Source organism: Marmota flaviventris, chromosome 2 (genome assembly GCF_047511675.1).
Source record: "Marmota flaviventris isolate mMarFla1 chromosome 2, mMarFla1.hap1, whole genome shotgun sequence".
Lineage (NCBI taxonomy): Eukaryota > Metazoa > Chordata > Mammalia > Rodentia > Sciuridae > Marmota > Marmota flaviventris.
The window spans coordinates 4,057,570-4,084,036 of record NC_092499.1 but is presented as its reverse complement, the minus strand read 5'-3'; the positions used below and the strand labels follow the sequence as shown (position 1 = coordinate 4,084,036).

The following is a 26,467-nucleotide window of genomic DNA, read 5'->3' as shown; positions in this document are numbered from 1 at the left end:
CTCCCTCACTCACACAGCCATCACTCACATGCAAGACCTCCTAACTGCTTGCAGCATCAGGTCTGTTCTGTCCCAACCCATAAAAGGGTGAACTTCAAGAACACACCTCAGTCCAGGGTGGCTCCTGGTAGAGTGCTTGCCTACCTGGGTCTCCTCACCAGCACCACTGAAAAAACACACAGCTCTGACCCCATCATTCCTCCTGCACACTCTCAGTGACTTCCCATCATTCCCAGGAGAAGAGCTCCATTGTGGGGCTTTCACAGCTCTGCAGATTGATGTCTGCTGCCACCTGTGTACCCTCAGGTCACCCTGTATCCCCTCCAGATCGAAGCTGTCCCTCTCTCCATGATGTACCCCCACAGGGCAGTGCACAGGCTGTTCCTCATTTAGTTAATTTCTAGTGTACCTTCTGCTCACATGTTCCCTTAGGGACACTTTCTCCTTCTTACCAGGTCAGAACACTGTTAAAAGGGATTCTCAGCATGCTGTGTACCCTGCCCTCAGATGGCTCATCAGGTCATCTGTTCCTTGAACCCTCCAGCCTGGATCCCTACACATACTTTTCTGTTTAGCCACCTCCTCCAGGAATAGTGTATTTCTAATACACGACCACATTCTGTAGCTTCAGCTTCCTAAATATTTGGTGTGTCCCAAGGCACCGTTCATTGCTGGGGATTGAACTCAGGCTTCTCCCTCCCTAGGCAAGTACTAGCTCTACAGGACTCCCAGTCCTGTTAGTGTCTGTGTCTGTTCCCCTCCCATCCCCAGTGATTTTACTGTACAGGAATCTCACCATTCTCCTCCTCCATTTGAAACCTTTCAGTGTCCCTCCATTAAGCTGGGACACAAGGGACAGACTCTATCCTGGTAGCCTGCATTCAAGTCCTGGCTCAGCCATTGCATGTCTACCTGTATGACTTGGGGCAAGGCACTTACCCCCTCTGTACCTCCAGTTCAGGATCTATAAAAGCATGGGAATGTCTTCCTTACAGAGTGTTTATGAGTCTTAATGAACTACTTCTGTTTTGGCAAGTGGCCCAGACCAGGGCCTGGCACACAGTAACTGCTAGTAACTGTTGTATATGTTTGCTAAAGTAAACAAACCCTGCTGGAACCTGCCCTCACCTACCCCTGAAAAACCCACAGATTCCCTGTCCAAGAAAGACGCACGAGGCACTGGCTGCAAACGCAAGAGGTGATTTATTGATACACAGGCGCCTGCGGGTGCCCAGCGAAACCTCAGCCGGAGCTTCGGTGAACTGGCACACCGGGCTTTGGGGTACAGATCTTTTATAGGGTACAGTGGTCAGTTTCCCTCCTAGCACAGTAACAGGTATCTCATTGGCTCTTTTGAATCCAGCATATAGGTCACTTAAAGGGTAAACTTGTTTTTCACTATAGGTTCCTGGAAAAACCATATAAAAACCATTTGTTATTCATTGTATGGTTTTTCATTGTATGATCCTGTTTGCCCAATCGTGCTGGTTCCTTTCCCAACCATCCTGTCCTTTCTTAATCGGTTACACTTAACTGATTTTCTGAAAAATACATCTGACGTCTGTGCAGGTGTGGAAGCAAGCCCTGGTGATTTATTACTGGGCCTAAAGTTATTGGGCTGGGGTCTTTCACCCCCAGGGTGGCCAGGTAGAGTAGCAGCTCTCAGCTGCTACTGAAATAGGTGGCTTTAGTCCATTGTACAGATGACAGCATCAAGGCTCAGGGGAGGTAAGTCCTCAACTCTGGGGTCACCCTGAACAGGACAGACATCCAGTTCTGATTCACACAATTTTTTTTTTTAAAGAGAGAGAGAGAGAGAGAGAGAGAGAGAGAGAGAATTTTTTAATATTTATTTTTTAGTTTTCGGTGGACACAACATCTTTATTTTATTTTTATGTGGTGCTGAGGATTGAACCCAGCGCCACGTGCATGCCAGGCGAGCACGCTACCGCTTGAGCCACATCCCCAGCCCTCACACAAATTTTTTAAAAAAATATATTTTAATTGTAGATGAACACAATATATTTATCTTTATGTGGTGCTGAGGATTGAACCCAGGGCTTCACACATGCTAGGTGAGTGCTCTACCACTGAGCCACAACCCCAGCCCCCTCACACAAAATTTTTTTTTAATATTTATTTTATTTCTTAGTTTTAGGTGGAAACAATATCTTTATTTTACATGTATGTGGTGCTGAGGAGGATCGAACCCAGTGCCTCATACATGCTAGTTGAGCAAGCTACCACTGAGCTACCACTGAGCCACAACCCCAGCCCCCCCCCACAAATTTTTATGCATTGTATTTTCATCATCATTCAGTTCAAAATACTGATTTCCCTTTTGATTTCTACTTTGACTCAGAGTTATTTATAAATGTGTTATGTAGTTTACAAATATTTGGAGGTTTTTCAGGTGTCTTTTAAATTTTTTTTTTTTTTTTTTTTTTTGGTACTGGGGATTGAACCCAGGGGCACTCAACCTCTGAACCACATCCCCGGCTCTATTTTGTATTTTAGAGACAGTGAAGTTCAGGAAACCAGTGATCTGTGGCCACCTTAGACTAGTATGCATTTTCTAGAATTTTATATATGCGATCATCATCTTTCTCTCTGAATAATTATGCTGCATATAGGACATTTATCAAGATAGACTATATTCTGGGCCATAAAACAAGTCTGAATAGGGGCTCAGTGTAGAGCACTTGCCTAGCACATGTGAGGCACTGGGTTCGATTCTCAGCACCACATAAAAATACATAAATAAAGGCCTATACAAAAATATAACGCCTATTCATTATAACTAAAAATATTTTTTAAAGGCTGAATAAATTTAAAAGGACTCAATCATACAAAATATATTCTCTGACCACAATGAAATTTAATATTCGTAATCAATAACAAAAGACACCTGGAGGGCTGGGGCTATAGCTCAGTGGCAGAGCACTTGCCTAGCATGCATGAGGCATTGGGTTGGATCCAAAGCACCACATAAAAATAAAAACAAATAAAGGTATTATATCCATCTACAACTAAAAAAAAATAATAATATAAACAAATAAAATGAAGGCATTCTGTCCATCTAAAACTACAAAAAACAAGCAAACAAACAAACAAACAAAAAAAACACCTGGAAGCTGGGCATGGTGGAGCACGCCTATAATCCCAGCGGCTCAGGAAGCTGAGGCAGGAGGATCATGCGTTCAAAGCCAGCCTTAGCAAAAAGCAAGGTGCTAAGCAACTCAGTAAGACCCTGTCTCCAAATAAAATATAAAAAAGGGCTGAGGATGTGGCTCAGTGGTCAAGTGCCCCTGAGTTCAATCCCTGGTACTAAAAACAAAACAAAACAAAAAAAACTATGCTTTAAACATACGCAGTTTATTGCTTGTCAACTGTACCTCACAAAACAGTTTTCTAAAAATTGATGTTACCAGGTGTGGTGGCACACACCTGTAATTCTAATGGCTTGGGAGGCTGAGGCAGGAGGATCACAAGTTCAAAGCCAGCCTCAGCAATTTAGGGAGACCCTAAGCATGTAGTAAGACTCTAAAATAAATAAAAAGGACTGGAGATGTGGTTAATGACCTCTGGTACCAAAGTGTCTCTCAATTCCTGGTACAATAAAAATTAAAAATTGATGCTTAGGAGCCCATTGTGATGGTACATCCCTGTAATCCCAGGGACTTTGGAGGCTAGGGTAGGAGGATCATAAGTTCAAAGCCAGCTTCAGCAATTTAGGGAGGCCCTAAGCAACTTAAGACCCTGTCTCAAAATAAAATGGACTGAGCTGGGGTTGTGGCTCAGTGGTAGAGCACTTGCCTAGCATGTGTGAGGCACTGGGTTTGGTTCTCAGCACTGTATATAAACAAAATAAAGGTTCATTTGATACCACTGGTTATTGGTGAGGGTGAGGAGTCCTGCTTCCCCACATGTTGAAGTTTGAACATTAAAGAAGCACACCTAGGAAAGCATATGAAGCAGGGTTTATTTAAAAAGGGGTAACATAGACTTCTCCTGCAAGGGAGAAGGGGCCATAGCTGGTATCCCAAGAACCGAGGTGTTCTGCCCTTTTTATATATCCTAGGATTCCTTTGTTCTCCTGCCTTTTTCCCTTTTATCTTTCTCCTTCTTGTGGAGGTGGTGACTAGGCCCAGGAGTGCTGGGTGGGATGGCCAAAAGGTGGGAACCAGGTGGGCTGAAGGGGGAAGGGCAGGTGGAGTAGACAAGGACACTTTAACAACCCTAGAGTTCCCTGGAGGGAGGGGCAATTCCTGGGACAGGTTACCCTGGCAACAGGTTGGAGCAGGGGCAGGTTCTACATAAGATCCCTCAGGGGACAGTGTCCAACTTCCCAGAGTAACTTAAAATTGTCCTCCTAGTTCTTTTGACTCAATTTATCTATCTACACTGACTACCTATCTTTAAATCTGGCTTCACATTGACAACTAAAAAGTATTTTAAGTAAGTAAATAAGTAAATAAAATTTAAAAATAAAAAGGACTGGGAGGGCTGGGGATATAGCTCGGTTGTACAGTGTCTGCCTTTCATGCACAAGGCCCTGGGTTCAATCCCCAGCACCACAGATAAACAAATAAATAGGACTGGGGATGTGGCTCAGTGGTAAAGTGCCCCTGGGTTCAATCTCCAGTACTGAAAACGAGGGGGAAAAAAAAATTCAGGGGACTGGGGATATAGCTCAGTTGGTAGAGTGCTTGCTTCACATGCACAAGGCCATGGGTTCAATCCCCAGCACCACATACACACACAAAAAAAAAAAAAAAAAAGAAAAAAATTCAGGTTGAGAGCTGGGAATGTAGATCACTGGTAGAGATTTGCCTAGCATGCACAAGTCCTTGAGTTCCACCTCTGGCACTGTAAGAAAAAAAAAAAAAAAGTTGATGTTTATCAAAAGCTTTGGAGAAATGTTTAGAATCAAGTTGTAATTACCACATATAGGAAGAGCAGTGATTCATGGCTTATACTTCAGAAAGAAGTGTGCCTCCCATGTGCAAGGCCCTGATTTCAAAAGGAACCATGGGGGTGTGGGGGAAACAAGGTCTGGAGTCAACTTGTGACTATGCAGCTTTGAACAAACTGCTCAGCCTGTCTGTGCTGATGGCAGGCATGTGGAGAGAGGTCATAAGCTCATCCCAGGGAAGCCCTCAGTACCTGGCATGCAGAGGGTACTCAGAGGTTAGAGGCACTGAGGTTCTCCTAACAGAATGGGAGAAGGTGACCTATACCTGAAGTAAACTGCTGGCAACCACTAAACTGTTCCAGAATACTGCCATTTACCCTTGACCCTTCCAAACCTTCTGAGTCATCCTTGGCTCACCCCTCACCCTCAGCCCCCATAGTCTGATGGCTGCCAAGACAAGTAGAATTTTCCTTGGAAATGCTCTTTCTCTTCATGCTCAGGGGTCCACCTGCCATCTTAGGCCCTGAGGCCCTGTACTGTGGCAATCTTCTGCTGATTCTTGCTGAACTGAGTCTGTTCCACATTCCTTTCTCAACTGCCCATCTCCTGTTGTAGAAAGTCCCAGACTTCTGGTGAAGCCAGAATTAGAAAGGCAGTCAGTATAGACAGGTAAATTGAGTCAGGTCAGATCAAGGAGGCCAATTGTGAGTGAGTCCCAGAAGTTGGAGACAGTCCCCAGAGGGACTGAAATGTTAATTCCCTCAGAGCCCTTCCTCCACCCTCATCAAGAACCTGCCCCTGCTCCCACCTGTTGCCAAGGTAACCTGTCCCAGGCATTGCCCCTCTCTACAGGGAGCTCTAAGGTTGTTCACGTGTCCTGGGCTGCACAGCACATCCTGCCCTTCCCCCTTCAGCCCACGGGTTTCCCCCCTTTGGCCCTCCCACCCAACATTCCTGGGCCTAGTCGCTGGAGGGAGAAAGAGAAGGGGAAGAGGGCAGGAGAACCAAGGAAGCCTGGGACATATAAAAAGGGCAGAAAACCTCGCTTCTTCGGATACCAGCTATGGCCCCTTCTCCTTTGCGGGAGTCTATGTTACTCCTTTTTAAACAAACTCTGCGTTATAAGCTGGCCTCCCTGTGCTTCTCTTATGTTCAAACTTCAACAGGTGGGAAACCAGAATTCCTTACCCATAACCGGCAGTATCACTGGGACACACAACAGAGGTCCCTCTTCAGGTGTGCAGACCACAGGGGGCTGCCACCCAGCTCATTCCACCTCTCCCTTCTCTCTGCTGGGGTATCTACCCACATGCTCCTTGCCTGGGAACTCCCATTGAATGTCCTTGTTCAGTTTCATGGTTTGCCCAGGCCAGGGGCTTGTGCCCGCTCTGCTGTCTGACTGAAGGCAGGCCCCAACACAGATGGGCTTCCACCAGAAGCCAAGGGGTTGAGAGGGCCACAGGAGAAGGGTCCTGCCACCGCTCACAGGTCTCTTGCCCTCCCAGTTCCTGGGCTCTTTGACTCTACCACATCGCCCGGTTCCCTTCCGTTCCTAAGCATCCCTTGTAAGTGTGTTCCTGCCCTCACTCCCAGCATCCTGTTTACTGAAGCCCATCCACCGGGATGCTCCACAGATTTGTTTACCCAACACTGGGGTCATTAAACTGGTCACCTGCCTTCATCAGCTTGAGCCCCATGTTCCCAATAACCACAGCTCCAGCCCACCCTGTGCCCATCTCCACGCCGGACCTGGCTGCTTCAGACCTAGGAAGCCATGCTGGCCCTGCCCTCCCTCCCGCGGAGAGGCCATTTATGAGGAATACAGGGGCGGCTGGAGCTCAGTGGTAGCAGCCTGCTTCGCATGTCTGATGCCGGGTTTCGTCCCCAGTCCCCGGCACAAAAATAGTGTGTAAAAGAAATGGGCATGACAGAGGAAGGACGGCGCAAGCCCGGCGGGGCCACACCCTGGGCTCTGACGGCCCGCGCCCACCGCTCAGAGCAGCTCCTCGGCGCTCCCACCCCGGGGCGCGCGGAAAGGAGGTGCCCTCCTCCCGCCGGTCTGTGGACCCTCCCCTCCCTGCGCTCGCCCACGGCCGTCGCCGCCAGCGGAAGGAGCGCGCCCCGCCCGCCCGCCGCGGGAGGAACCCTTCCGCGCAGAGGCGCCGGGCGCCGCCTGCAGGTCCGTTAACTGGGGGTTTGTAGCCTCCGACTGCGAACTTCCTCCCGTTCCAACGGCAGGACTGGGCCGTCGGGGCGGCTGCCGTCTGAGAATCCACCTCAAATCTTCCAGCATTCCCCTGGGTAGCTGTCTGCACTTGTAAGAGAAGAAAACGACTTTCTGTTATTTGATTTGGGGTCCTGGGGATTGAACCGGGATGCTCTACCACAGACACGTTCCAGCTCTTTTTACTTTTGGAGACCTGGTCTCGACAAGTTGCTGAGGCTGGCCTTGAATTTGGGATCCTCTGCCTTGGCCTCCTGAGTTCTGAGATTACAGGTCTGACCCCAGCTTCTATTTATGTATTTATTTTGGTACCAGGGATTGACCCTAGGGGCACTTAACCACTTGGCCGCATCCCCAGACCTTCTGAAATATTTAAGAGATAGGGTCTCACAGAGTTTCTTAGGGCCTCACGAAGTTGCTGAGCCTGGCTTTGAACTCGTGATCCTCCTGCCTCAGCCTCCCAAGGCAAGCGGAGTGGCTGGGAGTACAGGTGTGTGCCCAGCTAAGCTTGTTTGCTTTTAGTGCTGGGAATTAACCCAGGACCTTAAGCTTGGAGGCAAGTATACTACTTCTGAGCTACACCCCAAACCTCCTATTTTTAATTTTAATTATTTATTTGAGATGGGGGTCTCACCATGTTGCCCAGGCTGGTCTCCAGCAGTCCTTCTGCCTAGAAGCAGTTTTTTTGAAAGAAGAAAGCCTGGAGGGTAAAAAAAAAAAAAAGTATAATTTACATCAAGCAGTCTTAAGCTGGAGAGAGCTAGCTAGGCACCTTCCTCAACTCCCACCTCTACTGGCCTCCCTAGATCTCTTAGGACCTCAGAATGGTGGTGGCCACTCATCAGCTGGCTCTGCTTGTGTGGGACTCCCTTTGTTGTCTTGGCCAACCACAGGGCAGAGGCCTCTGTGCTGAGACCCACCCCAGGACAGTCTCCATGTCAGCCAGTGGAAGAACAGGTCCAGCTGCCCTGATAAGTGTCTGGGGGAGGGGGGTGTGCGCAGGCAGGGGCAGCGGGTGTTTATCCTCAGATAACCCAGGGTAGTGGTGGGAGTGGTCAGCAAGTGAAACTGCAGAGTGTGAGCAGGTCTGATGTCCCTGGCTAGCCCAGCTGATAGTTTTTTTCTGTTTACATGAGGCAAGGGTCACCTTGGCAGTCAGGAATCTGCCTTGTGGCCAATGGACCAGATGGTGGGCACCTTGGTCTGGCTGCCTTGTCATGAATCTGACAATCCTCCAGGTTGGCCCTGGTGGGTCTTCCATGACTAGTTCTGTGAGCCTCTGCCCTCACCTCCTCACCCTCCAATAAAGGGTTCCCCTGCCCAGTCTTCTGCTGGCTCATACCTCTTGCTTGGAAACCATCCCTCCTTGAAGATCCAGGACAGCTGTCTCTTCTGCTGCCTTCCTGCCACCTTGGGGGAGGTGGTAGGGGTTTGCTTTTTTGTCCCTGCTTTTTCCTCTACTGACTTTGGGGCTTCTCTGGAAGCATTGGTTTCCTCATCTGTAAAATGCGGGTAGGGATAGGGCGGTTGGCTAAGGTTTCATCTCTGTCTTAATGGGACTCCAAATTCTTTCACCTGAGGACAGATTGGCTGGGTAGAAGTGCCATAAGTTGACCTGAGCAAGAATAAGTTACTGGGAACTTCTACACATCGCAAGCCCCTTGTTCCTTCTCTGAAGTCAGAGTAGATATGCATGATGTGAGCATTTCACTGAACTGACTGTGTCCCAGTTAATATGATGTGGCAAATCGAAATACTACATCCACCCTTCAGGAGGCTAGGGACACGTAGCAAGAGCCAATCTAACACTTCCCAAGCTACTTTGCAGTGTAGTATTCTGAGCAGCACTAAATAGCAAGCAGCATGCTGCCTCTGAATCCAAATCCAATAGTTGTCAACAACTATTTCATTTAGAAATGAAATCAACCCAATCTCCATTTCAGTCAACATTCAACAGTACTGTTTAGGGCTGGGGGTAGCTCAGTAGTGGATATTCTATGCATACAAAAGAATATTGTGTTAGCTTCCCATTACTGGGACAAATTAGCAACTTGTAAAGAGAACAAATGGTTTATTTGGCTCACAGTTTCAGGGGTTTCTGTGTATGGTCGGTTGGGCCTGTGGCAAGGCAGCACTCCATGCAGCATTTCATGGTGAGGCAAACCTTTCACCTCATGGCTAGAAGTCAAAAGAGAAAAAGGGAAAGCTAGGGCCTTACTATACTCTTCCAGGGCATGTCCCCAATGACCAGCAGCCCTCCCACTAGGCCCCGCCTCTCAAAATCTCTACCCCCTCCCAAAAGCACTTAGCTAGGGACTAGCCTTTAAACATACAGGCCTCTGTGGACACTGAGGATCTCAATTGTAGTAAAGATGTCTGTATATAAGTCATAAAGAATAATAATGTGTTGAGCTAGGGATGTGGCTCAAGCCATAGCGCGCTCACCTGGCATGCGTGCAGCCCGGGTTCGATCCTCAGCACCACATACAAACAAAAGATGTTGTGTCCGCCGAAAACTAAAAAATAAATATTAAAAAATTCTCTCTCTCTCTCTCACTAAAAAAAAAAAAAAAAAAAAAATTGTAAAAATAATAATGTGCTGGGTGTGGTGGTACACACCTGTAAACCAGCAGCTCTGGAGGCTGAGGGAGGAGGATCAAAAGTTCAAGGCCAGCCTCAGTAGCTCATCAAGACCCTATGTCAAAATACAAAATAAAAGGTCTAGAGTTATAGCGTAGTGGTGTTAGACCAGGATGGAAGAAAAGACCACTGACTCCAATTAAAATCAAATTAAAGCAAGCTTATTATTTCAACTGGCAGGGCTGCCTCTCCCACCCAAAACCACGGGAACAAGACAGCACCCCAGCTTTCCTGCAGCCCAGCTTTGTAGCCCAGAAAGTTACACAAAGGGGGGTTACAGATAACAAAACTCTGAGGAGCATAACACAAATGGTAGTTTACATTTTTGCAGGCCCCAACATCAGAATTTATGAAGGTCATTAGAGCCTCAGAGAGGGTCGTTATCTGGCCAGGGAAGGCCAAGATTTGTGAGGCGTCACTAAAGTTTCAGAGAGAGCTGCTATCTGGTCAGAGAGCCAGGCATGGGTGAGTTCAAGGCATGGGCAGGCATTCCAAGCAGGTTCAGAATTTGCAGTAATTTATAGTAAAGCCGAAATTATCTTTTCATGGCTTTATGGTGAGATGGCTTCCAATTTTAAGAAAAGATCAGGTTGGGTCTATCAGTGGTAGAGCGCCCTTGGTCAACCCCCAGTATGGGTGGGGGAATGATAATTCTAGCATCTGCCTACTGCCTGGACTGCTCCCACATTTCCCCACTCATCTGCTACCACCACTCTCCTCCTAAGAGCTGGTCACTCCAATCCCTGCCCACCTTTTTCTCCTTTTCTTAGATCCCCTCCATGAGTGGGTGGTCAAGGTGTAGCCACAAGCCACCTTTCTGGAGGCTCAGGGAACGTACTGTCTTTCCACTGTGGCCCCCTTGACACCTTTCATAGGTGGGCTGTTGTCCCATGTTGTGGTGATTTGCCAAATGCACTCCAGGCAGGGATCCAGGACCCTCTTGGGCACTGTGTGGGCACTAGTGGGATGTCAGTGCAATAAACAAGCAGAGAATACACAAAAAGATAATGACACTTTCTCAGTGTACTGTGACCTTCACCAAGGGTTGGTCGGAGGGATGGTCAGCTTGAACTAGAAATGTTTAGATTAGCCAGGCACTGTGGTGCACATCTATAACCCCAGAAGCTCGGGAGGCTGAGGCAGGAGGATTGAGAGTTCAGAGCTAGCCTCAGCAATTTAGTGAGGCCCTGAGCAACTAAGTGAGACCCCTGTCTCTTAAAAAAAAAAAAAAAAAAAAAAAAGATTTGGGGATGTGGCTCAATGGTAAGTGCCCCTGGATTCAATCCCCAATACCAAACAAAAACAAAAAACAAAGAAATGTTTAGACTAGCAGTTTTAAGTCTTGTCCATTCACCATTAGTCAGCCTAAACAACATGAACACTTGCAGATCCACATAGAGCTCTGTCCCTTTGTTTGGCAACAGTCACTGTCTGGGAGAGCAGTTTCCAGAGAAGAGTGCAGTGGTGGGTTCAGACACAGACGCTCGGGCCTCCTGTGGCCCAGTGAACAAGTGCTCGCTCGGCTGGGAACAGGGCCTTCTGGACTTCCAAGCCTAACACACAGGTGGGGAATAATCTGTAGGTGAAACCTGAGGAGAGCTAGTGGGTGATGGATTGCAGAAGCCCTGGCTATCAAATGCATCCCTATGGCTGTGGAATGGGGTAAAATATGGTCTGCTCTCCTGCTGCTTGGAAAGCCGACTTGGGAAACTGAACAAGGCTCTGAAAGGCAGACTGAGAAAAGGGGGCTGGATATATATTTAAAAATTTTAATTATTTATTTAATTTTAATTTATTATTTATTTAGCATTAGGGATTGAACCCAGAGATGCTATACCACTGAGTCACATCCACAGTCTTTTTTATTTTGTCAAAGGGTCTTGCTAAATTGCTGAGACTGGCCTTGAACTTGTGATCCTCCTGTCTCAGCTTCTCTAGTCACTAGGATTACAGGAGCCATCACGCCTGGCATGGAGCTGGATTTCTTTAAGGATGTTCTATGGCCTAACCCTCCAACCCAGTGGTATTTTTGCTGTCATCTGAGACTCTTGGATGGACCCACAACAAAAACTGGAACGGAGTCTTTATTTTTCCAGCCTCCATACAGACCTATTTTGATGATGCAGCCAACTGCAGCACAGCTGTATGGGGGGACTAAAGTTCTGGCTGGGCTCCAAAGACAGTGGCTCAGGGAAACTTGAAACAAGGGGGAAAGCCCCTTAGGGAGGTGTCTCACTGGGGCCGACAGGAGGCCTCTTTGCAGGTATGAGCTGGTACTGGTGTTTGTTCTTCTCCAAGCACCAGGTGGGCTGGTCAACTGGATTTGGGACCAAGTTGTATGAAAAACAACTCACTGGATCATATGAGGGCACAGCTAGTGACAACTGCTCCTCTTGCCTGCCCGCCCAGGCACCTGGGTACATTCCTGCACTGAAGGGCTGTGTGCATGTGGAGACACCAGTAAGCCAAATATATCAATAGTGTCAGTGCCCTATAAGTCACCAACTTCTGCTGCTGGGTGAAGTGGTGAGCACCTGCAGTCGCAGCTACTCAGGAGGCTGAGGGAGGAGGATTGTTCAAGCTTGTGAATTTGAGACCAGTGTGAGCTGCACAGTGAGACTGTGTCTCAAAAACAAACTTCTAGTTATTTATGATTTTATCTTTTGTGGTGCTGGGAGTTAAACCCAGGGCCTAGTACATTGCTAGGGAAGCACTCTATCACTGAGCCACTTCCCCAGCCCTTTACTTGTTATTTTGAGGTAGGGTCTTACAAATTGTGAGGCTGGATGGAATTTGCGACTCTTCTGCCTCAGCCTCTGAGTGGCTGGGATCATCGTGTCTGGCTCATACTTACTTCTATAGTCTGTATCACCCTGTATCAAAGGGCCCAGAACTGAAAAGCCTCGGCGCACACCCAGGCACTGCCCTGGCCTTGTCTCTCCTGTCAGTTACATGAGGACCACAGCATTTACCACCTGTGGGTCTTTGGGAGGTTAATTTAGGTGAAATATGGGAAATGCCTGGTACACAGTGCTCAAGCTGGTCTGAATTCTCTGTTGCACTAGGTGTGGTCTGTGATTCCTCCTAGTTTCATCACAGCAGGGTTACAACCACCCTTTTAGGAGGGGCTGATGCTACTATATCTGGCTATAGTTTATTTATTTACTTATTATTTTTGGTTGTCTCAATTTCTGGAAGTTGGTGGAGGTGTAAGACGAAAATATATATATATATATATATAATTTATATTTTTTTTTTTGGCAGTACTGGGAAATTCAACCCAGGGTCTGGCTGTGGGAGCCTATAATCCCTTTTTTATTCAGGCTAATGGTGGTGGGTTCCCAGTACTTGAATCAAAGGATTTCTGAATGGCACATCCCTGGAGATTTGTAGTTGGGGGCATGAATCTCAAAAGAAGACATAAATACAGCTCAGTGTCTTAGGAACTGAAGAGATAGAACCTTGTTTCTAGTGAGACAGGACTTCTAGTTAACGAGCATTAAATGCTCTTGCCATTCAGGAAAGACACTATTGAATCAGTCATTTCCAAAAGCCTCTCCCTTGACACTTCCCACCAGGAGATGGAAAGGGGAACACTGGCCTTCCTAGCCTTGAAAGCCAGCAGAGGGAGCCACCTGACTCAGTCTGGAAAATAAGACACAGCAGGACTGTTACTTGAGCGAATGGCAATGGCGGGGAGTGGTTTAATAATTTTTTTTTTTTTTTTTCAAGACAGGTTGTCAGGAAATTGACCAGGCTTACTTCAAATTGTCCATCTGCCTGCCTCAGCCTCCCAAGTAGCTGGGATTACAGGTGGGTGCTACTATATCTGGCTATAGTTTACTATTTTTCTTTCTAGGTTGCCTCAATAGTTGGTGGACGTATAAGATGAATGGGAAAAAAATAATCTTTTCTTTTCTTTTTTATTTTAGTACTGGGACATTCAACCCAGGGTCTTGTGCATACTACAAGTGCTATACCACTAAGCCAGCTCTACTAATAGATTTTTTTTTTTTTTTTTTTGGTACCAGGGATTGAACTCAGGGGCACTTAATCACTGAGTCACATTCCTAGTACTTATGTTTTATTTTATTTTTGGGTACTAAGGATTGAATTCAGGGTCACTGAGCCACATCCTCAGCCCTGTTTTTTTTTGTATTTTATTGTAGAGATAGGGCCTCACTGAGTTGCTTAGCGCCTGTTGCTGAGTCTGGCTTTGGACTTGCAAGCCTCCTGTCTCAGTCTCCTGAGTTGCTAGGATTACGGGCGTGCGCCACCACGTCTGGTCAATAATGGATTTTTATTATAAAAATGTCTAATTTTTTTCTTTATAAAAATAAGATTTCAAACATTCCAAAATAACTTATGAGGTAAAAATAATTTGAAAGAAGAGAGTAGGCATCGCTAATGCCTGATGTTCCCTCTCAAAGGCAAGACGTTTTGTTCAACCTGTATTCAGCAACACCAACCCAGTTTACAAGGTGCCGGGGGCTTTGCTAGGTCTGGGGATTCAAAGATCCACAAGGCCCAGCTCTTGCTCTCTCAGTTTGGGAGCTCACTGTTGGGAAGACAGACCTAGGAATAGGTAACTCTGACTTAAGTGCAATGACAAAAATAGGCTCAAGGTGTTATGAGGGCACAGTGAGGCCCAGAGAAGGCTTCCTGATGGCACATGACACCTGAGACAGTTGTGCAGTATACCGGGGGGCTCCGAAGAAGGGCATACTGGATGGAGGGGACTGCAAGTGCAAAGGTGTCAAGGTGAGAAGCTGGTGTGGCCAGAGGCAGCTGGGAGGCCAGGGGCAGTGTGGAAAGAGGCCTGCAGGGAGGCAGGGTACCATCTGAAGATCGCCAGTGGGCAGCCTGGTCTCCAGCCTGTAGGAGGGCAGTTCACTCTGAGATACGTGCTTTAGATGGATCTTGGGGGTGGGTAATTTTGGATTTGAAGGCCACAAGGGAGACACTTGTTGCAATGATCCAGGCAGAGGGGAGAGTTCTGTGATTGCTGGTGTCTGGCATTCTCTGTATATTGGGACATGGGCATTGGTAGAGCCTGGTTTCTCTAGTTCTTGTTCAGACATCTAGCTCTCATTCTTGACCTCTAAAGCATCTGCCCATAAAACTATGCATTTGTTTCTGGAAGCTTTCTGTATTTTCAGAGCAACTTTTTTTGTGTGTGGTACTGAGGACTGAACCTAGGGTGCTCTACCACTGAGCTATGTCCTCAGCCCTTTTTGAGACAGCATCTTGCTAAGTTGCTGACACTACAGGCAGGTGCCCTCATTAGGCTCACTCATAGCTTCCTGAGAAAGGTATCCAGAGGGTAAACTGTTTTGAGATTTTTTTTTTTTTTTTTTTTTTTTTTTAGAGAGAGAGAGAGAGAGAGAGAGAGAGAGAGAGAGAGAGAGAGAGAGAGAATTTTTTATTATGTATTTTTTAGTTTTCGGCAGGCACAACATCTTTGTTTGTATGTGGTGCTAAGGATCGAACCCGGGCCACCTGCATGCCAGGCGAGTGTGCTAGAGCTTGAGCCACATCCCCAGCCCCCTGTTTTGAGATCTTGCATGTCCAAAGATGTCTTTACTTCTGCCCCTATACTTGAATGATATTTTGCATGGGTCTAGTTATAGGCTGGCAGAAAAATTTCCTCAGAATTTGGAAAAACCATTTTTCTGTTCTTTTGCATCCAATAATTTTTTTTTCTTTTTTTTTGGTGGCACCCTAGAATGAACCCAGGGGTGCTTTACCACTGAACATTCCTAGCTCTTTTTACTTTTTGGTACCGGGGATTGAAGGGGCACTCGACTACTGAGCCACATCCCCAGCCTTTTTTTGCATTTTATTTAGAGACAGAGTCTCACTGAGTTGCTTAGTGCCTCACTTTTGCTGAGGCTGGGTTTGAACTCACAAATCTCCTGCCTCAGCTTCCTAAGCCTCTGGGGTTACAGTTGTGCATCACGCCACTTCGGATTCTTGAATGAACAGAAACAAAGAGACCAGGTCTGAGTTTATATTCTAGGTTGTGTTGTGGTTTTGGAGGTGTTGAAGTCTGAAGCTTTTTATATGATTTGTCCTCCCTATGGATGCTCACAGGATGGTCTTTGATCCGAGACTACTAAATTTCATGATAGTGTGCCTTGGGATGGATTTTTTTTGGTGGGTGGACTTACACAGAGGCTTCTCAGCTTAGGTCATTCTTTTATTTTTAAAAATTCTAATTAGCTATATATGACAGCAGAATGCATTACAATTCATATTATACATACAGAGCACAAATTTTTTATATCTTTGGTTGTATACAAAGTATGTATGTGTTTGTGTGTGTGTATATATATATACACACACATTTCATATTTTTTTAGTTGTAGATGGACACAATATCTTTATTTATTTATTATTATTTTTAAAAAATTTTTTAATATTTATTTTTTAGTTTTCGGTGGACACAACATCTTTGTATGTGGTGCTGAGGATCAAACCCGGGTTGCACGCATGCCAGGCGAGCGCGCCACCGCTTGAGCCACATCCCCAGCCCCTATTTATTTTTTAATGTGGTGCTGAGGATTGAACCCAGTGCCTCAAGCACCCGAGGCAAGTGCTCAAACATTGAGCTACAACCCCAGCCCCTACAAAGTATATCCACACAATTCGTGTCTTCATACATTTACTCAGGGTAATGATATCCATCTCATTCCACTTTTTTGTGGTGCTAGGGATTAGAACCCAGGGCCTTATGCATGCAAGGCAAGCACTCTACCAACTGAGCAATATTCCCTCATTCCACTATCATTTCTAACCCCATGCCCGCTCCCTTCCCCTCTCACCCCCTGCCCTATCTAGAATTTCCCCCTCCCAACCCCTTTATGAATCAGCCTCCTTATATCAGAGAAAACATTCGGCATTTAGTTTTTTGGGATTGGCTAACTTCACTTAGCATTATCTTCTCCAAGGCCATCCATTAACCTGCAAATGCCATGATTTTATTCTCTTTTATTGCTGAGTAATATTCCATTGTGTATATATGCCACATTTTCTTTATCCATTCATCTACTGAAGGGCATCTAGGTAGGTTCCAGTTTAGCTATTGTGAATTGTGCTGCTAAAAACATTGATGTGGCTGTGTCCCTGTAGTATGCTGTTTTTAAGTCCTTTGGGTATAGACCTAGGAGAGGGATAGCCGGGTCAAATGGTGGTTCTATTCCCAGCTTCCCAAGGAATCTCCTTACTGCTTTTCATATTGGCTGCACCAATTTGCAGTCCCACCACAATGTATGAGTATGCTCTTTCCTCCACATCCTCGCCGACACTTTTTTTTTTAAAGAGAGAGAGAATTTTAATATTTATTTTTTAGTTTTCGGCGGACACAACATCTTTGTTTGTATGTGGTGCTGAGGATCGAACCCGGGCCGCACGCATGCCAGGCGAGTATGCTACCGCTTGAGCCATATCCCCAGCCCCCTTGCCTACACTTATTGTTGTGTTCTTAATAGCTGCCATTCTGAATGGAGTGAGATGAAATCTTGGTTTTGACTTGATTTGCATTTCTCTGATTGCTAGAAATGTTCAACATTTTTTCATATATTTGTTGATTGATTGCATATCATCTTCTTAGAGGTGTCTGTTCAGTTCCTTGGCCCATTTATTGATTGGGCTATTTGTTTTTTTGAGTTCTTTATATACCCTAGAGATTAGTGCTCTATCTGATGTGCGAGTGGTAAAAATTTGCTCCTGAGATGTAGGCTCTCTACTCACCTCATTGATTGTTTGTTTTGCTGAGAAGAAGCTTTTTAGTTTCAATCTGGGATGGATCTGTTTTGATCCCTTTTGCTGGGTATTTGGGTGTGCTCACTTTGTAAATCAATATGCCTCAGTTCTGGGAATTTTTCTTAAATACTTTGTGGATGACTCCCTTCTCCAGGGTTTGGATCCTGAACCTCTTAGGATGATTCTCCATTTCCCTATTTTTCTTTTCTTCTGTGATTTGAGATCTCCTCAATTTTCTTTTCCAACCCTTCTCTTTATTTCTGCTATCATGTTTTTAATATTGAAGAGGTTTATTTTCTGAAGTTTATTATGAGGATGTGTGTTGTTGCTTCATGGATGCAGTATCTACTTAATCTATTAGCACTTGTTTTAAAATTTCATATTCTTGTAAAGTCCATTAAGTGTTGGGTTTTGTGTTTGTTTTGATGTATAAAACCACGTTCAGAGGCTTTTCTCAGATGCAGGAAAGCCACTGGAGGTCTGCTTATGATCAGGATGGGGTCTGGTTGGATGTGTGGCTCAGGACTACCAGATGGCTCACCTGGCAGGTGTGAGGTCCTGGGTTCTATCTCTAGCACCACACATGGCTCGGAAGATTTTAGACTTTGGGATTCAATTTACGATAATCTGCATAGGCAATTTGTTAAATAACTTATGCCTATTTCTTGGGAAAGATCAGATGCTTCAGAAAATAATCTTCTAGAATTTCAGGTTGGTGAGTAAAAGTTTGGGTGCCAGAGTGGTAGGAGACCAGTGAGGAGAAAAGGCTGGGGATCCCAGCATTCAGTAATCACATGCCCACTTAATCCCCATTTTCAAAAGACTATTCATGTCTTAATTTGGCCTAGATATTAAATAAAGATGTGGCTTCCTGAACAGAAATTCTTTGTTTTGCTTTTTTGGAGAATGAGCCTTCAGATTCTGCTAGGATAGAAGAATCTAGGAAACTATATTCACAAGGATGTAGAATAAACATAAAGAAGGGTTGCTGGATTAGAGTGCATACATTTTAGATTTTTATTAGTTATTGCCAAATTGTCCTCTATTAAGCATGTACCAATTTGCACCACCAGATGCAATGAGAGTATTTCTTTCTTCATACTTTGTAAACAGTTACCAGTTTTTAAAAATATTTTGTTATTTTAATTTATATTTTTGTTGAGATTAAGCATCTTTTCATGGCAGAGAGACATTTTTTTTTTTTTCCTCTTGTGTGTTCAGATTCTTTGCCAATTAGATCCTAGTCTTTAATTGATACCTACAGAGCTTTATTCTTTTTCCATTTTGTTGTTGGTTGAGACAAGCTCTCACTATGTTGCCTAAGCTGGCCTGGAACTCCTGGGGTCAAGTGAATCCTCCTGCCTCAGCTTCCCTAGTAGCTAGGGATTACAGGCCTGCACCACCATGCCCAGTTTAAAAACCTTTCTGAATGTGATTAAATTTCTTCTGTTAGCCAGCACGGTGGTGCATGCTTGTAATCCCAGAGGATCGGGAGGCAGAGGCAGGAGGATTAAGTTTAAAGCCAGCCTCAGCATTTTTTTTTTTTTTTTTTAAGAGAGAGAGAGGGGGGTGGAGGGAGGAGAGAGGAGAGAGAGAGGGAGAGAATTTTAATATTTATTTTTTAGTTTTCGGCGGACACAACATCTTCATTTGTATGTGTTGCTGAGGATCGAACCAGGGCCGCACGCATGCCAGGCGAGTGCACTACCGCTTGAGCCACATCCCCAGCCCCAGCCTCAGCAATTTATCGAGGCATTTAGCAACTCAACAAGACCCTGTCTCTAAATAAAACATGGGGATGTGGCTGGGGATGTAGCTAAGTGATCAAGTGCCCTTGAGTTCAATCCCCAGTACCAAAAAAAAAAAAAAAAAAAAGAAAGAAAAGAAAAAGAAATAAAGGGGGCTCAGTAGTTGAGCACCCCTGGGTTCAATCCTCAATACCAAAACCAAAACAACAACAAAATTCTTCTTTAGGCTGGGGATGTAGCTCAGTAGTAGAGCATTTGCCTAGCATGTTTGAGGACTTGGGTTAAATCCCCTGCACCAAAACCCAAAAACAACAATTAAAAAAAAAACAAACAAACTAGCTTTTAAGTTTTGTGTCATACTCAGAAGAACTGCAAGTTCCAGGCCAGCCTAGACAATTCATAAAGAGGGAAAAGGGTTGGGAATGTGGCTCACTGGTATAGTACCTCTGGGTTCCATCCCCACTACTGGGGGCGGTGGCGAAGTCTTCCCTCATTACTTCCATTACTGGGAATTGAATTTAGAGTCTTTCTTATTCTAGGCAAGTGCTCTTCCACTGAAGTACAGTCCTTTTTTTAAATTTTGAGACAGGGTCTTCCTAAATTGCTGAGGCTGGCTTTGAACTTGTGATCCTCCTGCCTCAGCCTCTTGAGTCGATGGGATTACAGGATGCATGCCCAACTGCATTTCTTTTATCATCAGAAACACTAAGCATCTTGGAGTGGGAAGTTCTTTCTAGGCATGACAGGAAACCAGAAGTCATAAGCAAAGTCTATTGTGCAGTTACTGAATGCAACTATTGTGAGTTGTCTGCTCTGATCCTTTGCCTATTTACTTTCTAGTGGGTTAGTTTTCCTGATTAAGTGTTTTTATTATTAGAGATGTTTTTCTCTTGCCATGCATATTAAAAATATCTTTCCAAGTTTGTTGTTTTTTCAAATGTGTTTTTTTTGTTTTTTTTTGTTTGCTATGGGACATATTAAATAAAAATGTGGCTCCTGAGCTAGGGCTATGTATAGAAAAGCCTTTCCCATTTAAGACTAGAAATGTATTTATTCGACTACTTTTTTTTTAGACCTCTGTGGTTAATTTTTATATTTAAATTTCTGAATCATCTGGAGTTTATTTTCGAATGAGGGAAGCAGAAATCTATATTTTATTATAAATGACTATTCGGTTGTACCAATACCTTTTATTGAATTAATCCTGCCATTTCCAGCATATATTCATTTTCACTGGGTCTAATTCTAATTCTGTACAATTCCACTGACCTGTTTTAATCAAAGAGCTTTTATAAAATGAACTTGTCACTGGTATTACAGGCACATGCCACCATACCTGGTCTTTTTTTCCCCTGTATGTTTTTTAACTGAGGCATTACAATTATACACAATGTTATATATTCATACATGAACACAATATATTAATATAATTTGGTCAACATCATTTCCTAGTATTTCTTCTTCACATTTCTCTTTCACTTCCAACACCATCTTTTTTTTTTTTTTTTTTGGTCCACAATCAAAACTTTATTAAAAAGCACCAAAACAGGAGACTTGTACACCTTATAAAATCAAACATATTACATTATCTTGGTAAAAAAACTGGAATTACTGAACTTATAAGGTTTCTGTGAGAAAACACAAATTCTGGAAGTTGCATAGATCATTAGCATTGCTTTCTTCTAAATAAACAACGTTCTGTGAGTCTGGTCTTTCCTCCTATAGGCTGGCACAACACTGGGACTGTGGGTGCATGCCACCACCCATGGTCTTTTTTTTTTGGTATTAGGGTTTGAACTCAGGGGCACTCAACCACTGAGCCACATCCCCAGCCCTCTTTTGAATTTTATTTAGAGACAGGGTCTTCCTGAGTTGCTTAACGCCTCACCATTGCTGAGGCTGGTTTTGAACTTGTGATCCTCCTGCCTCAGCCCCCTGAGCTGCTGGGAATTACAGGCATTTGCTTACCGCGCCTGGCTCCAGATTCGAAAAACTTTAAAACCATAATCAATATCCAGCTGGTAATTTTGCTGTTAGAACCTCTCTAGCTAATTCAGTATTCTCCCCTACTAAACTGAAATGTGATGTAAATCAAGATGATTTTCCATAGACAGAATAGTGTTTTGTTTTTGTTTGCTGTGGGAAAATGCAAAGAGCTGGACTAAGGAACTAAGTGAACAGTGTTCATGCGAAATATTGACTCTAATATAAATCCATACAATATACAGGGGGCTGGACCTCCTCAAGCTAGATGCAGAGCTATCTGAAAGGCCAAGTAATGTGACCCTAAGACATGTTATCTAGGGGACAAGGTAAAAGAGATGAAAGCATGAAAGAGCATGTTTTCATGTATGTGACATGTAACAACCATCTGTAGCTAACAATCCAGGTTGATGAGACAGTAGTGTAATAAATGTATTAACAGGAGGTGCTGATAGTTTGAGAATGTTTTTCAAAGGTGGCAAGGCACTCCTCTGGCTGTTATGCACAGATGGCAGGCCCAATCCACTCATAAGCTGCTGAACAAAAAGCCAGGACTCCTGTTTTCTAAGAATTTAGGACATTTTGGGGAAGTGGATGTCACTCATGCAAACATGAGTGTGAGAAAATGAGGTGATGTAACTTAGAGTTGGGGTGTCAGGGAAAGCCTCCTGAGAAGACAGCTTTCTAAACCCGAGGGATGGACAAGCACACTAAAGAGCCCAAGTACTGGAGTTTCTTGGAGTTAGGTCTGCAAGGATGAGCAGCATTCTGTCCCCTCTGATGGATAGAGAATATCAATCATGCACAGACACAAAAGCCCAGGTGTGACATGAGAAACAATGCATTGCAGCTAACTGAGAGAGGATGTGGAAAGGGAAACTCCAGGGAGAGAAAGAAGGGGGGAAGACAAAATATGAGGAAGAGGGATATACGAGGGGATTATTACTCTAAAGGAAAAAAATTAAACTCTGAGTTATATTGGGTAGAGAATAGAAGGATTCTCTAAGAATCTTTAAGAGAATATCCTTGATTCCATCCCAGAGTAAACTCCTCCCCGGCTTTTTTTTTTTTTTTTGGTACTAGGAATTTAATTTAGTACAACTCAGGGGCACTCAACCACTGAGCCACATCCCCAGCCCTATTTTGTATTTTTATTTAGAGACAAGATTTCACTGAGTTGCTTAGTGCCGAGGCTGGCTTTGAATTTGAAATCCTCCTGTCTTAGCCTCCAGAGCCGCTGAGATTATAGGCGTGCACCATAGTGCCCAGTCCAGAGTAGACCCTTTTAATGTTATAAAATAATCAGAATATTGGAATACTATATTGTAGGAATTACTGTTTTTGTTTTCCCAAACAGTAACTTCTACAATGAAAAAAAAAAATTTAAAAAGAATCTCTTTGGGGTGCTGGGGATTGATTATATTGAGCAAATGCTCTGTCACTGAGCTACTCACCCTTACAATGTATTATAAATTAACAAAGCCCCCAAGTACAACTTTTCAGCAACCTATTGCTAGAAGTCACTCTTATCATTGGTCACTTCTCAGCAGCCAACAATATTGATGAGGCTCTCCAGAGAGTAATTGAGAGTACTTTTAATTATATGAGTAAATTTTTTTCTTTCATACAGCAAGCATCAGTTTTCCATTTGTGTACACTACTGGGTATTAAACCTATGGGTACTTTGCCACTGAGCCACATTCCCAGGCCCTTTTTGAGAAAGGGTCCTCCTAAGTTCCTTAGGGCCTTGCTAAATTGCCAAGACTGGCTTTGAACTTGCAATCCTGCTACTTTAACCTCTAAACCACTGGGATTACAGGGGTCTGCCACCACACCTGGCACATATAAGTTGCCTATGAGACTACAATTCTGTGGTTTTTAGCATATTCAGAATTGTGCAACTACCACCCCCAAAAGAAACCCAGAAATCATGTCACTTCTCCATCATCCCAGGGGAACCACTATTTTCTGCCTTTACACTTCTACCATGACTGAATAATATTCCACTGTATTGATGTGCCTCATTTATTTACCCACTCATCAGTTGATGGACATTTTGTCTGTTTCCACTTTGGGGCTATTATTATTTGATGGTGCTGTGAACATGCTACAAGGTTTTGTTTTGTATGGACACATTTCAATTTCTCTTGGATAATACACCTAGGAGTCTTACTGTTGGGTCATATGGTAACTATGTTTAAACTTTTGAGGAACTCCAGGATTTTTTCCCAAGGTGGCTGTACTGTTTTTTTTTTTTTTTTTTAAATATTTATTTTTTAGTTTGTAGTTGGACACAATACCTTTATTTCTTTTTATGTGGTGCTGAGGATCGAACCCAGGGTCTCGCACATGCAAGGCGAGCACTCTACCACTGAGCCACAACCCCAGCCCTGGCTGTACTGTTTTTCACTCCCACCAGCTATATATGAATACATAAAGGGCGATACCTTGGGAGATGGGACTTAAGTGTAAACACATAACTCATTTGTTTCATATACACCTCATATATATCCTGAAGCAATTTTATGTAGTATTTTTAGTGCACTTATTTATTTTTTTTTTGGGGGGGGGGCGGGGGGGTACCAGGGATTGAACTCAAGGGCACTCAACTACTAAGCCACATCCCCAGCCCTATTTTGTATTTTATTTAGAGTCAGGGTCTTGCTGAGTCACTTAGTACCTTGCTTTTTCTGAGGCTGACTTTGAACTCACAATCCTCCTGTCTTAGCCTCCTGAGCTGCTGGAATTACAGGTGTGCACCACGCCTAGTGTACTTGTTATTTTTGCTGTGACTCATCACATTAAGTTAAAGTGTGGAATTTTCCACTTAGAGTGTCAGAAGGTACTCAGAGTTTTGGATTTTTGAATTTCTAATTAGGATGCTCCACTGGCATTAAGGGTTGCATCGACTTAATAAAGATCATAGAATTTATTTATTTATTTTTTTGTGGTGCTAGGGATTAAACCCAGGGCCTAGTGTATGTGAGGCAAGCACTCTACCAACTGAGCTATATCCTCAGCCCGAAGTTCAATTTTTATTTAAAAACATCATAATAATTTCAATGGTGTGTTAGGCTTTATTTATTTATTTTTAGTGGTACTGGGGATTGAACCCAGGTATGCTTTCTCCAGCTCTCCCCCTTCTTAAATTTTGAGACAGAGCTCATTAAGTTGCAGAGGCTGGCCTTGAACTTGCGATACTCCTGCCTCAGTCTCCCAAGTAGCTGGCTTAATAGGTGTGTGCCACTATGCCTGGCTGGTGTGTAACTTTTAATATATGCAATGATGAAGTATAAAGTAGAAGTGTTGTATTAAGGACAGTATAGTATGGGATGTTTTCCAAATTTTGTTTTCAAGCAAGGAAGTACTGAGTCATGTTGTAATAAGAGAATAAGCCTGGTCAACTAGATAAATCTGAGAGATTGGTTGCTTCACATGGCTGAGTCAGTAAAGATTTCAAATGCAGCTCCTAAGGACACTTAGCTGTGTCTATTTATCTCTGTAAGGTCACTACAGCCCAAACATTACCATCAAAATTTTAAATATATTTTTAAGGGACTGGGTTGTAGCTCAGTAGTAAAGTGCCTGTTTGAGACACTGGGTTCAATTCTCAGCATCACATATAGATAAATAAAATAAAGGTCCATCAAAAAAAAATTTTTAAGTATCTTAATGCATAATTAATCTCTGAATCTGAATGACAGTGATAAATATAGCCTAAAGTGAGTAACTCTCCTTTTCCCCTCATCCTCTTGGTCTCCTTCCTTCCTCCCTTTTCTCCCCCTTTCTTTTTCTTGTTCTGGCGATTAAACCAAGGGCATTTTACTACTGAGCCCTAGTAACCCCCACTTTAAAGTTGTAGTTGGACACAATACCTTATTTATTTATTCTTATGTGGTGCTGAGGATCCAACCCAGTGCCTCACAAGTGCAAGGCAAGGCTCTGCCACTGAGCCACAATCTCAGCCCCAAACTACTGTCCTCTTTAGTATTTTCAGATAGGGTCTGGCTAAATTGTCCAGGCTAGCATCAAATTTGCAACATTTCTGCCTCCCTCCCTGAGTAACTGGGATTACAGGCCTGCACCGCAGCGCCAGGCAAATTTTTACTGTTTTGCGCTGTGTTGGCAGGCTGGCTTCCAAATCCTCCCCCTCAGCCTTGGAGTAGCTGGGACTACAGGCGCACAGCACGGTGTCCTCCTCCTCTCACTTTTTTGGTATCCCCTGGATAAGACCTGAATTTTCAGTAATAGTTTTTACCTGGTGTGACAAATGTTTTTTCCCCTTGAATTCTATGAGGGCGTTTACTCCTCAAGAGTTATTATTTTAGTGCAACATGCCAAGAAACTAAGTACAAAACGGTGGTGGTTTAACCTTACCTGAGCGTGCGCCTGTCCTTGCCTATCTATAGTATACACAAATAACTATGCTCACGGGGTCTCGTAGCAAACAGTGCCAGATTCCACTGGAGCCTTTTGGACAAAGTCAATTACTGCGGGGAGCGGTGGCGCAGGTAATCCCAGCCATTCCAGAGACTGAACCAGGAGCACGCCCGAGTTCGAGGACAACCTCACAATTTAGACCGTCTTAAAATAAAAAATAGAAAAGTCTCGGTGGCAAAGCGCCGCTGGGTTAAATTCTTAGTAACCTTCCAGAACCTTTAATTTTATTGAGATCTTAATAAGCTATTGAACAAGTGAGTGCAGCACAGATTCGGCGTCAGGTTGCTGAGCGCCGCCCAGCGCGCCGCTGCGCCAGACACCTGGCAGAGACGCCCGCGGGAGTCCGTGGTGCCAGCACGATACTTCCTCGCTGTCAGCAACGCCAGCTGTAGACGGGACTCGACATGTGCGCTGCCGGCACCGGAGCCGTACTCTCTCCCCACCCCCCTTAAAGGGAAGCGTAAAACTCCATCCTACCGTACCTTCTCGGCGACCGGCTCCCGGCAGCGCGGGGCGGCCGCCCTCAGCGCTCGGGCGCGAGGCCTGGACTGCAGCCGAGGCCTAGGAGCCCGAGGGAACCACACTCACGGAACCCTAACGGGACCCTCCGACAGGGCTGGCGCAGCGGCAGGCCGCAACTAGTTCTCCGAACCCCGCCACCCACCGCGGGAGCGCGGGCTACCGGGAGCCGGCCCCACACGAACTGTAGCGAGCCGCGCACGAGGAAGGGGAGGAGCCTGCGGCGCCCCGGCA

At 44.6% G+C, this 26,467-nt stretch overlaps 1 long non-coding RNA gene across 2 annotated transcripts; it reads right to left on the bottom strand.

Annotated features, from left to right (window-relative positions):
* Positions 1-1,184: 1,184 nt before the first annotated feature.
* LOC114101632 (uncharacterized) lies at positions 1,185-26,425 on the bottom strand. Of its 2 annotated transcripts, none has more exons than XR_011706504.1 (8): positions 26,197-26,425; positions 9,759-9,834; positions 9,585-9,655; positions 9,224-9,317; positions 8,482-8,638; positions 7,774-7,839; positions 7,105-7,229; positions 1,185-4,869 (listed from the first exon to the last, which is right to left on the bottom strand). It is a non-coding gene; the product is annotated as an uncharacterized lncRNA (long non-coding RNA). The 2 variants fall into 2 exon arrangements; XR_011706505.1 differs by having other exon boundaries at positions 7,105-7,224.
* Between the last annotated feature and the right edge of the window lie 42 nt (positions 26,426-26,467).